Here is a 17331-nt window from a genome sequence, read left to right as displayed (position 1 = left end):
GCAGCATTCGCCCGGGGCCAGGCTACAAGGGCCTCCTTCCTGCCTGCCTCTGCCCAGGCTCAGGCTGCTGCGGGCTCTGCCAGGGCTCTGCTGGAGCTCTGCCCTGGGCAAGGCTGGGCCCGCTCTCACCTCACAGTCACTGACAGCTCTGCACCAGAGGAGACCTTTCAGAGCACCCTCAGTGATTCTGCTGATTCCTCACTTGAGCAAGACTCTCCTCCAGCCAAGGGATTGCTCTTACAGATACAAATCCAAGTGGCAGGAACGCAAATGCTCTTGAGTCACAGCTGAAGAGCTGCATCTGCACAGGCTCTTTTGGCTGCCCCACTCCTCCTTCGGTTTTGCCTGCAAATGCCACTGCCCTGTCTGCCTCAAATACAAGTACCACCAACAGAAGATGTGCAAAATCTGGCCAGGGGGCCGTGTCCCAAAGGCAGTGTGGTCTGGAGAGTGTGACTGAAGAAAAGCCTTCCCCAATTTCAAGGCCCACCAAAGAAGCTGTAAAGCACACTTTGCACCTTCAAGAGACAGCTGACAACTCCGAATGACATGCTGAGCTTATTCACAGGGTAAGAGAGAAAGGAATCTTCCAGGTGAGCTAATATATCCAGAAAATTTATTTCTTTAACAATCCTATTCTATAATCCTACTCTACAAGCCTAATCTAAGCCGTTTGGGAAGATAATAAGTCTAGACGTGACTGTCACAATCATTTCTCGTCCTTCTTCTTCTTCTCTTCTGAAATGATGAGTGGGGCCAGGGTGGATGCTGGCTTGGCTAGTGTTACAAATGGATGCTGTCAACAGAAAAAAACCAACAGAAATCAATGAGCCATGAGTTACCAAGCTGAGTGCCTCACACGCTCAATCCGGACTTCTCTGGTTCCTAGAAAGGCCAAGAAACAGGAACGAGGGGAGCATCGACATCTCCATCTTTCCATGGAGGACCTTGTTATCCAAGGCAAACCTGGGCCAGAATCCCACTAATCTGTTGATTCTGGTGTCTTCATCTGGATGGCACTTTTGCCCTGCCAGGGCTCTAGAAATGGTGCTTTCTGTCCCTGGGGTTTCTTCCTTTCAGGAAACTCCAATGACTCACACAGTCACTCTCTTTGAAAGTCAGGCATTGTGCTGATTTCCACAGGGACACAGAACAATGCCTATCTTTCCGTGCCCTGCTCTCCCATGTTGGATGGCACTTTCCTTCCCAGCAGGGGCAGCTGAGTGGCACTGGGTCCTGCACGTCTCTCTCTGCCACACAACCTGTCAGTAACCCTGGGGCTGTTCCATCTGCTTGACTGTGCCAGGCAGCAGATGGGGCTGGGACAAGTCACCCTCAGCTGTCCCTGTTTGTGTGGCAGAAACCTCCAAGAGATGAGTGGTGGGTACAAACCAGGGCCCCTCAGAGGCTCCCAGTGAGCCCCCACAGCCCCTTCTGCCCACGGCCAAATCTCTGACTGCTTGGCTGGGACTGGTTTCCTTGGGTAACACCAAATTACAAAACAGGGTGACACAAACATCAGAGGACAGAGCAGCTCTCCTCTGAGGACAGACTGAGAGATGACTTGGAGATGACTTTCACAGGCATCACTGGCAGCCATGGTCACTCTGGAATTCCTCCCCGTTCCCATTAGCAAGAGTGGAGGTGAGCAGCAGGGAGCTCATCTGATGGCATAACTTCCTAGGAGGAGGAGCCCATCCCCAGGACACTGTTTCACCTGCAGCCCCTTGGCATTTTACCTGCAGGAGCTCTTGGTAGACCAGCGCCATGCCTTGCGGGGTGCAGGGAAAGGTTCAGGAAGTCGTGCAGCCAGGGTGAGAAGAGGTTGGGCTGCTCCAGCTTTGGTATCCTCTGGTGAATTTCAGACATGGAGGCTGGAGAAAAAGGAAACATGAGGCTCTCACCTGCTGCTTTCACATCTCTAACTGCCCTCCCACATCCCATTGCTGAAGCTTCACTCTGCAGTGGCAGTTTTGCCCTGGCAGAGAGGCAGAGGTGACTTTCCTGTACCAAGAAAAAACCCAATTCCCCATGCAGTCATAGATTTCCAACATCCAGCAGATCTTGCCTTGGCAGCAATTTCACTGACTGACCTCGTTAGTGGGAACTACGTCAGCAAAAGCATGTTTCCTTCTTTGAGGATTCATAGCAGCTTGACAGGCTTCTAAGAAAATGCAAGTCTGCTAGTCTACCTAACCCTACTATTTCCAAGGCTTTACATGAAAGGCATTCTGCACTGCTTGTTGGTCCCTTAAGCACAGCCGCCATAAAAGAAAACACATCAAGCCTTTTGACCTGCTCCAGAGAACAATGGTAAATAGAAGAAAAGCATAGAAATACACTAGGCATTCCTCAGAGAAGGAAACAAACATTTGGAATCTCATTTTCAACACAGACATGAAAAGATGCCTGCACAAATGTTTTGGGATGAAAAGTCGTATTTGGGCACAAAGCAGCCACCTAATAGATCTGTCTCTCAGCAGTGTGCAAGTTTCAGTTTCTTTCTGTAGCAAAAGGAAACCTTTTCATGATCAAAGCAGAAGAAGGAGAAGTGCCATCCCTATGATAACCCTCTGCTCATTTGGATACCCCAGTCAATGCATTAATGAGGTTCCCAGCACAGAAAGGGCCGGGCAAAGAATGGGAAGTTGTGGCAGGTTCTCTGCATGACACCAGGCTCCAGCCTGGGCTCTGTTAAAACACCCATCACAACACCAACAGCTCTGTGCTGGAGGCACTGAAATGGAGGGTGTCCAAAGAGACTCCGTTATTATCCTCTTGAATTCAGAGGAAAAGTTCCAAGCCTAACCCAGCCAGCATACTCCCCTTGAGTACAAATAATTGTGGCAGCTCGCTTTCCTTTTCTCACACCACCAGAGGCCACAAAGGGGGTTTTATCGTGTCCCTGTGCAGCTGAGCTCAGCCACTGGACATGGTGGGGAGCTGGAGTGCTCCTGTCAGTAGAACTGTGCAGCCCAGGGCTGGCCCTGCTCCTGCGGGAAAGGAACAGCGCCGGCGTCAAGCGCACACCTTGGATCCCAGCCCCAGGCACCCGACTGCAAGCCCATCCCTTGTGAAAGGACCCAGTAACAGCCCAGGCTCCGGCATACAGCTCTAACTGCAGTCAGAGAAAACACATCCTAAACTTCTACAGGCCACCCAGACACACGACAGAATGATGTACACATGATTTGAAAGATGGAATGTCTGGAGACCCACAGACTTTGGGAAAGATCCTACAGCATGGAGGCAAAATTGGTGTGCTGTGTTTAAAATAGGAAAAAGCAAGCAGAACTGCTCTGGGATTGCTTTGATGATTTTTCTTTTCTCTTTTGCTTTGACTCTTGTTTTCTTTTTTTTTTGTTGCTTTTGCTTTTGTTTTCTCTTTTATTTACTTTAGATTGTTTTCTTTTTCTTTCCATTTTACTTTTACTTTTTGGTTTCGTCTTACTTTTTCTATGAAATTGAAACTGGGAAGGTTCAGCCTCCATTTCTCAGGGTATTTATCACACTTTTAAGCTCTCCACTAAAAAGTCTTGTCCTTCAGAGACAGAGCTCCAACAGTGTTCAAAAAGCAAATGTGAAATGTCAGGCATGGCTGGAGGTCGAACTGGCAGGTTTCTGAACTGCTTACCTGCCACTTCCCTTCTGCTGCCACCAAAGCTACAGCAGGTGCTGATGGGCTGCAGGGGACATTGTTAGAAAGGGACCTTCCAAAAGAGGTGGAAGCAGTGGCAGCAGATGGCAATGGGATTTTGTGCAATGGCGCACAGAACACGGGACAGGTGAGAAAGACAGCGGCATCCGAGAGCATTTGCACCTTACCGAGACAGGAGTTTCGTTCCAGTAAGGAACTTCCCCTTCCACCATTTCCATGGTCACGATTCACAAAGACCAGATGTTCGCCTTGAGGCCATGTGGCTGACCTTTCATGACTTCAGGCGCCATCCACCCAGGAGTCCTGCCCACTGAGCTCTGCCTGCTCTGCTCAGGGGGCAGCTGAGCAAAGTGGCCAAATCAGCTTGGACAAAACAACACACGATGAAAGCCAACTCCAACTAGGAAACCAAGCAATGAATTCCCCACTCTCACTCTAAGAATGTGCTGTTTTCTCTGCTGGAGAACCGTGCACGCTCGTTCTGCTTGGGTTTAAGCCAAGGAAGTGTGGTATGAGCCACTTCTACAAAAGCCAGGTTTTTCAACAGTGCTCACAGCAGTGGCCTTCATTCTCCTAAAGGTTTAGATTGTAGCTCTCCCTCTCTAGAAGGGACACACACACAGGCCAAGGCCACTTTTGACTGCTTGTGCTTCCTTGTCACACCTCTGTGCATGTTGCATTAGTGCCTTCAGCTTGCAGCAAGGGCCCCTACACTCCCACCTGCACCGTTTTTGGGGAGCTGGCAGTCACTCAAGTGCAGCCCCACACCCGTTCAGTGCTTGGAAGGCTGCAGCTGACTAAGAATATACCAACCCAGCTTGACAGAGCCGTCAGTTCCCAGAAGGATATTGTGGCTCTTCACATCTCTATGACAACGTGGTTTGAGTGTAGAAAATTCAGTCCTTGCAGGCACTGAGAGAGAAAACAGAAAGAGGAGAGCAAAAATGATGTTGAGATTTCAACCCCACAAGAAAGGAAACAGCCCTAAAAATTCCCACTCCAGGGGAATGGGGCGTAATGGCAGAACACAGTGCCACTGAGAGGAGCTTGCTGCTCCAAGACTAGCAGGGCAGCACCTTTCTAAGGAATGGCATGTCAGCTTTGGAAAGAGCAGCAGCAACTGTTGGTGTAGACTGTCCCCTGCAAAGCAGCCAGAATGACTGCTGCTGCAGTGCATGTGCTCAGAAGCAAAGAGCATTTTGGCTGCACTATTTCCCTTTCCAGCTGAGGACTGTGAGAAACAAGTCTCTCTTTTTTCCTTGCTGTTTCAAATTTTTTTTGAAAACTTTGCTGCCACAGCACTTCTGCTTTTACAGGCAAGGAACACCATGCAGAGAAAATCAAGGTAAACATGTGGATAGGCAAAGGGGAGAAAAGCAGATACAAATGAAAGAGACAGAGCGAGAATCCAACAGCAGGAGATAAGTGTACAGGAACAGAGTCCAGTGAGTGCAGGGGCCCTGGCAGGCACTTCACTTGAGATGCTCTGGCTTGCCCATAGCATACCAGCAACACAGAAACAAAGCCTGGAATCACTCCAGATCTGAGCCCCAGTTTTCGCAGACAATCCTGCCCAAGCCCTGAGAAGCACAGATGGGATCGCTGACCTCCCGACAGATAATTGCCATGTCCTCTTCTGTCAGCGAGGTCCTGCTCAGGACATCACTCAGTGTGCCTCCATCCATGTACTCCATCACCAGCCAGAACTGCTTATCCACAAGGTAGCTGAAAGGAGGAAACAAGGGTGGAGATCAACACACATGGCTACGTTGCTGTTTGGAAAGACAAGGCTTCATTCTTGTTTCCAGGTCCTTTGAGACAAGGGCAGAATAAAAGGAATCCACATTCCCTCTCAGCTGTGCAGTATTGGCAGTCTATGCAGTCTCAAGTGGAATGGCTAGCTGCAAAATAGGAGATGTCTTAGATGGCTAGCAAGCAAAGAGTGCAGTTTAGTAACTATAAGTATAAAAAAACCTGGCAGGCATGGTATTTCTGGAAAGAAACACCTCGTCTTCCTGGCATGCAAAACCATGGAAAAGACGGGACACAGTCCAAGGCAAATCCTTGTTAGTTTTCTCCACACCTAAGCAAGACACTTGAAACAATCAAGCCCCAAAACAATGTGGTGGCAGTGAACTCACAGGCTATTGGTCTACTGAGATGTGACCCATCCAGGTTTTTTGACACTTTTCAAACTACTTCTGCCAGGGAGTAGTCCATGCAGACAAGATGTGCTCTCTTCCTACTCCATTGCAGATGAGCACAGTAATAATAATTACCAGTAATTGACAGCTCTATTTTCTGCCAGTGACCAAAGTGGGCTTTTACCTTGCCTGTTTGCAGAATGTAAACAAACATTCATGGGACAGGAGCACAAAAACTCACCTGTCTAAACAGCTGACCAGGTGGGATTCCCACTCATCTTCATGATCATGAGATCATTAATGTTTAATTCCTTCCTCCTTGGTCCTCGGACATAGATTTTCTTTATGGCCACCTGAAAGGACATTGAAAATTAGTCACCTTGCCATTTCAGTGGCTACGAGACCACAATGCACTTGGAGCAAGTGATTCGGAATGACACAGCTGAGCTGTGCCAAAAGTGCCTTGGCATTAGACAAAGGAGTCATTAGGATCTGACATTCCAACAGCCCATTTCTCTGCTCCTTTGGGGACAGTCACAGGACACATGGGCACTGATGTTTTGTCTCGTCCACTTGGTAACCAGGATGTCTCAGCGGGGACCCACAGACCTCTGACCACGCTCTTTGCTGCTGTGGTTTGGGATTCAGAAGTAATCCACTCCTTAGTGATCTGTGGATACACCTTGGCTAGTGGGCAGGGCTTAGGGCTTTTAGAGGACACCTTGTAGATCTCTACCTACTGTGCAGTTCACAAGTGCAGCACTGCAGGTGGCTAAAGGAAACTCCCACTAACATTCAGATGTCTTTGCTGGCAGCCAGAAATGAGAATTCAGGACTCAAGCTGCAGCCCCAAAGAGCAGGGAGATGCTCCAAGGCACCACCTTTGTTTGGGTAACTTGAGAGCGCAGGGAGACGTGCCTTCCTGAATAGAACCCCTGCCTCCTTGCATTCCTTCTGGAAGCTGAGAAGGACAAAGACTGTCCTAAAAGCAATTTGCAGACTGGCACCAGTCTGTGCTTCCTGTGCCTCTGCTGCACAGCTCTGCCACAGCTCCAGCCACAGCTGACACCAGAGAGGAAAGCCCTGGGGAGCAGCAGAGTCTGTGGGAGCTGTTGACATTACCTCTCCTCCTGTGGCAGTGTTGAGTGCCTTACAAACCTCTCCAAAAGTCCTAGAAACAAAAGAGCAGCAAAGAAAGGAGAAACCCTTTAGATGTTGGAGTGAAAGCCAGCCCAGACAGGAGATCTCTGCTGGAACTGCCCAAACCCTGCAGGATGCAGGAGGGCTCTGTCAGAAGGCAGATGATGCACTTTCCTCTCAAGTGCACGGCCACTGGGCCTGCAACGTTGGGGTTACTGCCTCAGCTCAGAAAGAGAGTCTCTCCTTTCTTCTTGGGTTTCAGTTTCTAAAGTGTGCAGTTCTAATCCTGATCCAAGGAATATTTCCTTCAGGAAACTCTACGAATGCAGTATCCCTGAGAACTGTTATCTCAGCAGCTCTTAGGGAGTAGGTTTCTCTTTCAGGCCAAGAGATTCTTCTCCCTGTATTAGTGTGGCCAGATGATTTAGAGCTATACAAAAATGCTAAGGAAATTAACAGGGAGCTGTCCCACACTTGAGAAACCAGGAGATCTACCAGGTCCTGTTCCCTGCTACAGGCAAGATCTTGGCAGTGTGGAGATGTCTTTGACAATGCCTTCTGGCCAGGCTCACAAATTCTGATGGGTGCTGAGAGATGGGACAATCTAGCTCAGTGTCTGAACATGTTTGCAGCTTGCCTGACTTCAGACAGGATAGATATTCCAGCAGAAAAACACCTGGCCCACGGATTTGTAGAAGCAGCTGTGATTGGACTCACCCATGGCCGATATTTTCCAGTTCCATATATTTTGTCATGGGATTCTCCATGCTCACGATTCTCCCTGAGGGAAACAAAATGCAAGATGCTCATTTGAAGCAGAGATCCCAGCTTGCAGGAGATACAAAAGGCAGCCCCAGGGCCTGCGGCTCTGAACCCTTGGTGGTCAGCTGGGTCACAACAAGCAGCAGCACAGCTCTGAAGCACAGATGGCCAGCAGAGACTGATTTTCCACGAGAAGATCCTATAGAGAATCCTGAATGTCCTGTGACATCAAACTGAGGAGGAACATTGGTACAGCTATGCTGGCACATGCACACAACACACTGTCCCCTCAGAGAAGAAAGACACAAGACGTACTCAGCAGCTGCAGGGAGTTGTCCTTGACCTGCTGTGGCTGAGCAGCAGCTGTGGCAGGGCTGGACATGAACAAACTGCCCGGGATCCACTTCTCAGCTTGGGGAGCAAAGGCCTCCATAAGAAAACGCTGGTGCTGCTGCTGCAGCAGCTACAAGAGAAGAGTCTGCGTAGATCTGGGAGAAGAAATGAGTTTGTGTCAGACAAGGTGCTGACACAGATCCCTGAGAGCCCCATTTCCAATGCAAGGCCTTAGGAAGAGGCTGTCAGCCACATGCAGGGCTCTTAAAATGCATTTTCTTTGGATGTCCACATCTGAAACCAAACGTCAAAACCAAGGATGGTTCAAGTCAAGATTCATATTCCATTCTCATGGATTTTCTGGAGCATGACTGCCACAACGACCATTCCACTTCCTCCCAGCACTCCTTGCCCCATCCAAGGACTGCAGTTGCACTTGCAGCTCCTTATTCAATGTTCTACCTCCTCGCACTGAGTCGTCTCTCCTCCACCTTCAGTCATGCTCAACCTGCAGCACTTTCTGGTGGAGACCTTCCTGTGCCTCACACACATCCTGAGGCTCCTCTGTGCCAGCCATTTGCTGGAAGTCTTTGCAGGCTGCCAGGTGAGATGTCAACACTTCCTCCTCGAGTCAAAGAGAACAAAGCAGTCAGAGGACTACGGCTTGTCCCTGTTAGCCCAGAGTCATCAACTGGGAGGAAAGGGAAAGATCAATTCACAAGGGCTACACAGGGCTTGTTTCAGTCCTCCATCTGGGTCACCACATTCCCATGTAAAAACACCTCAATAAACAAGGAGAACAGGGGGAGGCAGCAGGAGTCAATTTGGATTGCTGCTGGCCAGAAGGACAAGGACCAGTTCCACTGTCCAGGGCAGCAGCTGAGGTTCAAGGTATCAGGAAATGTCTTTTCTCAGTGGCTGTGGCTGGACACCTAAAGCAGGACGGCACTCAGAGGTATCACCTCACTTGCTGCTGCTCTGCAGAGGAAAGGCAAGAAGGGCAGGAAGCACCAGTTTGGTGACTATGGTGGCTAGTTGCTGTTTCACTCACCAGCTTTGTAGAGCCCAAGGGTTGGACCGAAGTCTGGCTTTGAGCATTTTTATTTCTTCCCCCAGCCGTCTTCTCGCCTGTGTTGATCCTAGCCTTAATTTCCTCCAGCTCTCTTTGCAGCTGTTCCTTGACGTTCTGTAAAAAACAAGAGAGGGGATGTTCCATAAGTGAGTGGCTGCCACTCTTACACCAACCTCACCTTGCTGATCGCCTCTCTGCTGATAGAGATCTGTCCCCTCTTGGATGCTCCTCAGGTCTTCCTTGTTGATGCTCTTCACTGCCTCGATGTCACTCTGAGCTTCGGCCAGCTCTGCTTGTACCTCTGCCTCGATGTTCTGTACACGCAAATGCAGAGCAAGTGACAGTGGGAGCTGCCATCAGGCTCAGCTTTTTCCTCTTTCAGCCCCAAAATACACTCATTCCGCCACTGCTTTCTGTTCCCTGCCCACCTCTGCTTCCATTGTAACCCTTCTTTCCCAGGGCTGATCTCTGCACATGACAAGAGCTCTGTGCTTTCCGTGCCTCTGGGAACTCCTGGCCTCCTCAGTGCCAAGAGCTCTGTTTATGCCCCTCTTCCAGCCCTTCACTCTGTCACCTGCTGAGCCAGGCTTACCTGGCCATTCTCCTGTGGCTCTTCCACCTGCAGCCTGAGCTGCTCTTCCTGCTTTTGGCCTGGCACAGCTCTCCCTGAGTGTGGCATGGCATCTCTGATGGAACAATCTGCTCATGCTCTTTCTCTAGAAGGACCTGCACAGAAGGCAAGAGAAGTACATTTCAGCTTCCCATACAATAGCTGTGGGCTCTGGCTCACAGACTGAGGGGCTCCCACATTCCCAAAGCACTGTGCTGCTGCTCTCCTAGGTCATTCTCTGCCTGTGGAAGGCACAGACTCCCAAGGACACTGGCAAGACAGTCATGGTCCATGTGGAACTGAAAGCTCCAGCTGCCTCTCAGGCAGCTAACAGGGAAGGTGTGACATTTCTCAAGGTTCTGCTCAGGGCTTCCTTCCACTTCTGCTGTGTCCTGTTTGTCTTTCTGTAGAGACTGACACCCAGCCTGTCCCACAGCTCCATCCTGCCTCTGCAGGTGGCTTCCTGTGTGAGCTCCCTCCTATAAGGAGACCCTTCTGGACTCATGTTCTCTTCAGGCCTGCACGGCCATTCCTCCTTTTGACATCAACCCTCTGGTTAGAAATCCTGCTCATTCAGCAGATAGGATGTGTGCAAATATCCTCTGATGGAGGTCAGAGAGCCTCTACAGCCACCTCAGTCTATGGGGGAGAGGACCAAGGTGTTGATTCTCCCCCTTTTGACAACTCAGATTTCAGTCCAGGACAAACAGAGACCTTAATTAGGCACATTCAACAAATTAACTTACACACCCCTGAGGATGCCAATGAAGGAAATGATGATCCTTGGAATGCATGTATGACCAGAGTCATCAAACACCAGCTAAAACATGGAACTTTTCCACCTCACTAGGAAAGGCAGAAATTGAAACAATTAGCTGGAGGCTGCGGGGCAGAAGAGGCTGGAGGAGGAAACAGCTCTGAGGGGGGAAAGAAAAGCCCATGTCTGCTCAGGGGACATCACAGCCTGCTCTGAATCAGTCAATGAAAACATGTCTCTTCCCGAGAGAAGAGAGGACATATATTTTCCAGAATAGTTACACTGATAATTACATTCTAGGAAATCTGCTCCCATACATGAAGATGGAAAGGAATGTTGACCTAAAGGAATATGGGATCCTCGAAAACAAAGAAAATGAACAGTATTAATCCACCTAAGAAACCCATAATCCAACAAAACAAGGTGAATATATCATCCCCTCCACTGCCAAAGGACTTGGATGTAGTGAAGGAATGCTAACAGGAAATGAAATAACATTATCTACCAGACAAAAGCTCCCTCAGCACCTCCTCCCTGGCTTTGTCCTCCCCACCTCCCCTGTCCTTCTCCGCACACGCTCCAGCCCCTCCATGAGTTTCTGCTTCCCCAGGGCCCAGAAGCAGACACAGCACTCCAGCGGTGCCCGCAGCTCTGCCCAGCACAGGGGGACACAGGTCACTGCCCTGCTCCTGCCCTTCCCCTAGTGCTGGACACAGCCACCATGCCCTTGGCCTTCTTGGCCACCTGGCCTCACGTTCTGCTGCTCTTGACTGGCACATCTGGCCTCCTTTTGTCCCACGCAGATCCCCAGGCACACAGGGGCACATTTGACAGTGCACACAGCCTCCAGAACTTCCACATGTCCTTCCACTCTCAGCTATCCTCAGCCAGCAGTAGCAAGTGCTGGCTGGGCAGAACTTGCACCTCTGCCTTGCACTAAAGACAGCACCTCCCAAAGTGGCACTTACTGTCTCAGGGAAATCTGGATGTGGTGTGACCACAGCTGGAAGACTGTGGAAAGTTTGCTCCATTTGCTCCTCTGGGGCCTCTTCTGCAGCAGCAGAGAAGGGCAGAGGAGACACGGCAATCTGTTCTTCATTCTGTGAAAAGACAGAAGCGTGACGGACCAGCCTTGAGCTGTCATGTAGAAGCTTCCTTTGCTTCACATCTACAAGCAGCTCTAGGAAGGAGAATTCCTAAGTTCTGATAGCAATGGGATTCTAAGTCACTCTGCCTAATTGCAAATGAGCTGACTCAACAGAACTGCCTCTGGCTCTGAATTCAGTCTTCCCCCCTGGCTACCATTGGCAAGCAAAGTTCACTCTGCAAAATAGAGCTTTTAGTCCTTTACAGCTCTGCAATGGAGAAGCAGGAAATTGCCAGAAAGTCTGTTGGTATTTCTGACACATACTTGGAAGTGGTGTTTCTTTCCATCTACCCAACTGTCTTTCTTCTGCATTTTTCTTCTACTTTCCCAACCCACGTCTCCATTTACAGTTTTCAAACTCTGGGAACATCAAAAGTTCCTGTCTCACTCACCTCAGGATCGGCACCGCTGAATACCCGGGTCAGGTGACCTGTAGTGAGCAAGGATATGAACCAGATTCTTTGAGAATAGGACTTGGGCTGGTAAATCCCACAGACCAAGGAACCCAAAGAGAGAGTATTTTCCCTTCACAGCATCCCTCCAGGTGACACAGTTCTTTCCCACAACCACCAAGAGAGCAGAACAATATTTGTGGCTGTGCCCACACTTTGCCCTGTTTTGCCAGTACAGGAATAGGAACTTGATCAAGAGAATGCAAATTGTCTGTGATGCTCAGTGCTCCTGTTCTACCAATCACTCAAACAGCTTTTTTATCCTGTTCTTCAGGTGCATTTTTTTTTAAATTACTTGCATGCAGTAAATCTTATTAACTTGCTGAAAAAGTTGCTCAGAAAAGCTTCTCCCAAATCCCTGTGAGCTGTGCAGTTCTGCTGTAAAACAGCACCGCAGCAGACTCAAGGGTTCAGGAGCAGACACTCACTACTTTGGAGTGTGCACTTCATTGCAAGGGAACCACTATTTTAGCATTCAGTAAAGGGTCAGTAAGACAGTCATAGCCTCTCATGACAAAATTTAGAAAAAGAGCATTTTCATAATTCTCAGAACAACTGCAGAGCTTTTAGAAGGCCTTCTGAGAAGGTCTCCCAGTCTCCATTTTTAAAGTTGTCCTGCTTGACCCTGCCATCTGAGGAAATGACAGACTCAGCTGCCACAGACTCTCCCCTGGAGGGAAATGGAACCCCCACAGGTTTCCTTGCAAATGCTGCCCCTGTGGCTACAGACACCCCCTTTTTAGCCGAATGTCTTGACAGCAGCTTTACCAAACCAGTGGCATCCTAATGGTCTTTCTGTTCAAAATCCACCCAGTCACTAAGAAACAGCAGGAAGACATCTAAAATCTGGGTTAGGTTACACACAGGGAAAACCTCTACTTACGTGCCAGGTTTGTCAAGTAATAGGTTGAATAGGCGATTCCATACACAGCACCAACTGCAACAGCGACCTGCTGAATCATTGTAGCAGTGCTGTGTAAATTTGCAAGATGGTGCTGTAAAAGAAGAAAAAAATAAGGCTTCTGTCAGTGTGCAGCTGCCCACTGCAAAATCCTGAGCCAGGAGAACACTCCTGCGCTGAGCAATCTCAAGAGCTACTCCTGCACTGAGGAAGCTCAAGAGCTGCTCTGCACTGAGGCCTCCGTGCAACAAGGCAACCTTCTGATGTCACCACGAGGACGTGGCAACCGTGCCCTGACATCACAAAGCAAATGCTCTGCCCTAATTTATGAACTGTGTGCCAAGCAACCCAACCTTCCCTGCAGAAAACACAAAATAGCCCAGGAAGTTCTCCTGTGTCACAAGCAACACAAACTCCCCTGGCTGGCCAAACCCTGTTGTTCAAGGGATCTGAGGGTAAAACCAAGAGTGCCCCAAGCACTGTGCACTCCAGCCTTTACCCCAGCTGAGCACTCTGATGGCACCAAAGTAAAGGAAACCACACCAGAAAATGGCCCAAAGCACTGCAGAGAACCAGGAGAGAAGTGCTGTTGGAATAACAGATGAAATCACTCCTAACAAATGTCTTTGCACATTTATTGGATATGTCCAGGGCTCCTGTGTATGTACATTTATCTCAGCCTCTATTCTCCTTTGGAAGGAGTCCAACTGGCAGGATCTGCCCACCACCAGCAGCTGCTCCAAGGTGGGAGTGAACAGGGCTTCTCCACCTGGCAAAACCAACATTCCAGGTGGTGCCAATTGCCAGAGGCTTCAGTGTCCCAGGTGAAGCCAAGGCAGGAGCAGGTTGAGAGGTGCTGGCACTGCTGCTGCTCTGTGCCAGAGAGCCCTGGCTGGGCAGGGCACGGCGCCCACTGCACTGCGGGCTCTTTCCTCTGCCAGAGCCGGGCACACCTGGGAACAAGTCATGATGACTTGTGGGGAAACCAAGGCCTTTCTGGGGGCTGCACTGCTCTGCACACCTTCAGGTCACCTGCAGTGCAGGGCTTTGCCACGCCCCAAAGGTAAACCAGAGGAAAACATCTAGAAAAGTTTTCATTTCAACCTTTGTTTATTCTTTAATAAAATGACCAAAAGGAAAGTTCCCAAGCGGGGCCCAATGAACACTGCCAGCTCAGTGTGACCAAGGAGGCATTACTGTATTTTGGCACTGGGTGAGGGGGAATCACTTCCCTAACACATGCAGACCCATGTGTTTGTATCCATGGAACTAAGACATACACATGACATGGCTGAAACTCACAGGTGAGGCATTCCTACAAAGTAATTGACATGTTTAAATCACTTCTCCAAAGTTACTGACATTTAGAAGCGGAGTGTCTTAATGGTCTTTGGGTGTCAACTGGTGAATTGTGCATTCCTCAAATTCTCCTCCTATGGTCAAGAGCCTCCTAAAACTACTTTCTTCTCCTTGAAAGCATTGCAGCTGTCTTCATAGCAGGCCACTTTCTTTATCGTCAAAGCAAAGATATCCACTTGCACACATTAATCAATGGTGTGAGGGAATGCTGGACTAAGCACTGCATGATAAAATTTAAGGAATTCACAAATCTTTGCAGGTAAAATCTTCCCCAGTATCTCTGGTTTCCTTCTCTGGGCATCAAACACAAGCATTTGATGATCACGGAGCCCAAGGCCACGTCCAACCCTCCAGTCACCACCAGCCCTTCTCCACAAACAGCAGCTCCAGAAGTGCCTTCCCTCACTGGCTCAGTCACCAGCTGTGTCAGAAGTTCTCTGTCCCACACTCCAGGAGCACTCTGGACCTTTGCTCTCCACTGCACTCTGCTGCCAGCAGACATCACCACCCTGTTCCGTGGCCCTTGCAGGACCCTGTACCTACTATCCCAGGGCACCTGGGAAGAGGGGCGGTCACAGGGGAGAGGCACCCGCCGCCTGGGCAGGAACCAAAACCCTCTCGACTCACAGCTGCAGGCCTGGAACTGCACAGGATGCTCTGGCTGCCCCCTGCTCACGGGCCTTTGGCTGGAAATGCACTTTCTGCCTCATGTACAAGGACCACAGGGCAAACAACGGCTGGTGGGCCGTATTCCAAAGGCACTGCAGTGTGGAGGAAGTGATGCCCTAATGACTGAGAAATACAACCCATTTTCAAGACAGCATTAGATAGAAGGTAATATCACATCTGGTCTTGAACTGGAGCAGATACAGAAAATGCCACCCTACAGAGGGCAAATTGGTTTTGTAAGTTTGGAAATTAGCATAATTGACAAGAATTCCCAATCAGAAGCACAAGTTATGAAGGAATGTCCCTCTTTGCTTCCCCCTCCTCTGGACCCCCTCTTTCCTGCTACTAGCTGTGTTAGCTCTACTGGCTCTAGTTAGTTATGGGAAAGTTCTTGAGAGCTGTTTAAAACCTTGCCTTCCCGGAGAAGGTAAGATAGGATGGGAGCCTTTGGAATGTGTTTGTTCTTTCTGCCTATCAGAGGATGCAAGGTACTGAAGTCACCTTGCAATTATCTAACTATACGATAGTCTGATAGAGCTATGATATATAGAAAGAAATATAAAAGCAGAAATCATTTTGGCATCAGAAGGAGAGCTTCGTCAAGTCTTAAACACACCTAAACCACCATAAACAGGACTATCCATCTGAAAAAAACAATGGACATTCAGAAATATATTGTAGAGACTTATTCACAGGGGACCAGGAGGGAACCTTCCAATGCAGCTGAAGTGTGATAGAGTTATTATTCGGAGTCCCCCTCAGGGCTTGAACTGGAGAGAGTCTCCTGAAATAGTCATCCACCATCTCCTGAACCCCCTCTTGTGCCTTCATTGCAATGATCAGAGTTGCCCACCTGAGGGAGGCTCGGGTGGCATCAAATATGGGTGCAGCACAAGGGAAAACAACAATAACACAACAGCAGCAGCAACAACAACAGCAACAACGGAAGCATTGCTTTGCAAACTCAGTGCCTCACAGGGTCAGGAGAGATCCCCTGGTTTCCAGAAATATGCCAAAATAGGACTGGCAGGACACTCTGCACCTCTGCCCTCATGTCCAGGACCTTGCTGTCGCAGGCCAACATGGCCCACAGTCCCACTCATCCATTCAGCAAGGTGTCTGCAGCAGCAGCAGCAGCAGCAGCAGCAGCGGTGCAGCTCTGACAACATCAGGCAGCAGTTCCCAGTCCCTGTGTGTGCACGGCAGCGAGGCCAGCACTGCCAGGGCCAGGGCCAAGGTGGAGAGCACGGGCAGCACCGATCCCCAGGAGCCACCGCTCTGACACTGCCAGGAGACAAAGGATCGGGGCTGCCAGGAGCACTGAGATGGGTTTTGCAGTGCAGAGAGGCAGCTCACGTGCCTACCTGAGCCTTGAGTAGGCAGCAGCTAGCTCTGCCAGCAGCACCATCTGGCCAGGGAGCTGCTGTGTTTCAGACTCACAGCAAAGCCCACCCAGCAGGACAATTTCCACGTCAGAGCTGCAGACCTGCTTTCCTGTTCTTACTTTGGTGAATCCCAGGAAAAATTTTACACTCGTGACAGACAATCTTCTGACCCAAGAGGCTGATGTCTCCACTCACAAGGAGTTCAGCACAACCAGAGCCTTGGCAATCCCTGTGGGACCAGCTGAAGACACCACTGCGGCCAAGGGGACAGGACCACTGCCTGTCAAAGGACAATTCTAGTGAAGTACTGAGGACTCAACAACAGGCCCTAAGCCAAAGCGAACCTCCAGACGAACCTTCCAACCAAACACTGGATTTATATTCTCTCATAAACAAATACCCATGACCATTACCAGTCTGATCTATGAATCCGCTCACTAGTGCAACAGGTGTTTACCTTTCCACACTTGGAATCCAGACAAGGCCACAGAATCTGATCTCTCTCTCTGGTTTGTTGGAAGATATATGTCAAAGCACTCCTTTAATTCCTCCCTGAGCCGGGCCAAGAGGATGATGAAACCAGATGTTGCTGTACTAGAAGTTTTGGTAGCTTGTTTCTTCAACATGATAAAATCTGGGGCGTCTCACAGCAAAGTTTGCGGCCTCGCCTGCAGGCAAGGGAGCTGCATAGGAATCCCCGGTCACTGGGAATTCCTTTCCCATCCTTTGGTGTGACAGGGTCTCTCCAGCTGACAAGTGTGCCAGGAGGATGGTCACGCATTTGAGTAACTGGTGATGTACCTTTCTTAATCCCTACAGGCAGTCTCGTGCAGTAATAATCAGAGGCATTGCTTAGCTTATCTTTGGTACTTAATTGCTGCTTTGCACTACAGGAATGCCGCTTATTCCTTAAGCTGTTGTTGGCGTCTCTGGTGCTGTTCC

The 17331-nt window shown here is 49.5% G+C and overlaps 1 pseudogene; it reads right to left on the bottom strand.

Annotated features, from left to right (window-relative positions):
* Positions 1-709: 709 nt before the first annotated feature.
* Positions 710-13037, bottom strand: LOC136373879 (serine/threonine-protein kinase PAK 3-like; annotated as a pseudogene).
* Between the last annotated feature and the right edge of the window lie 4294 nt (positions 13038-17331).

Source organism: Sylvia atricapilla, chromosome Z (assembly GCF_009819655.1).
Source record: "Sylvia atricapilla isolate bSylAtr1 chromosome Z, bSylAtr1.pri, whole genome shotgun sequence".
In the NCBI taxonomy this organism is placed as follows: Eukaryota; Metazoa; Chordata; class Aves; order Passeriformes; family Sylviidae; genus Sylvia; species Sylvia atricapilla.
This window is presented reverse-complemented; position numbering and strand designations above follow the sequence as displayed.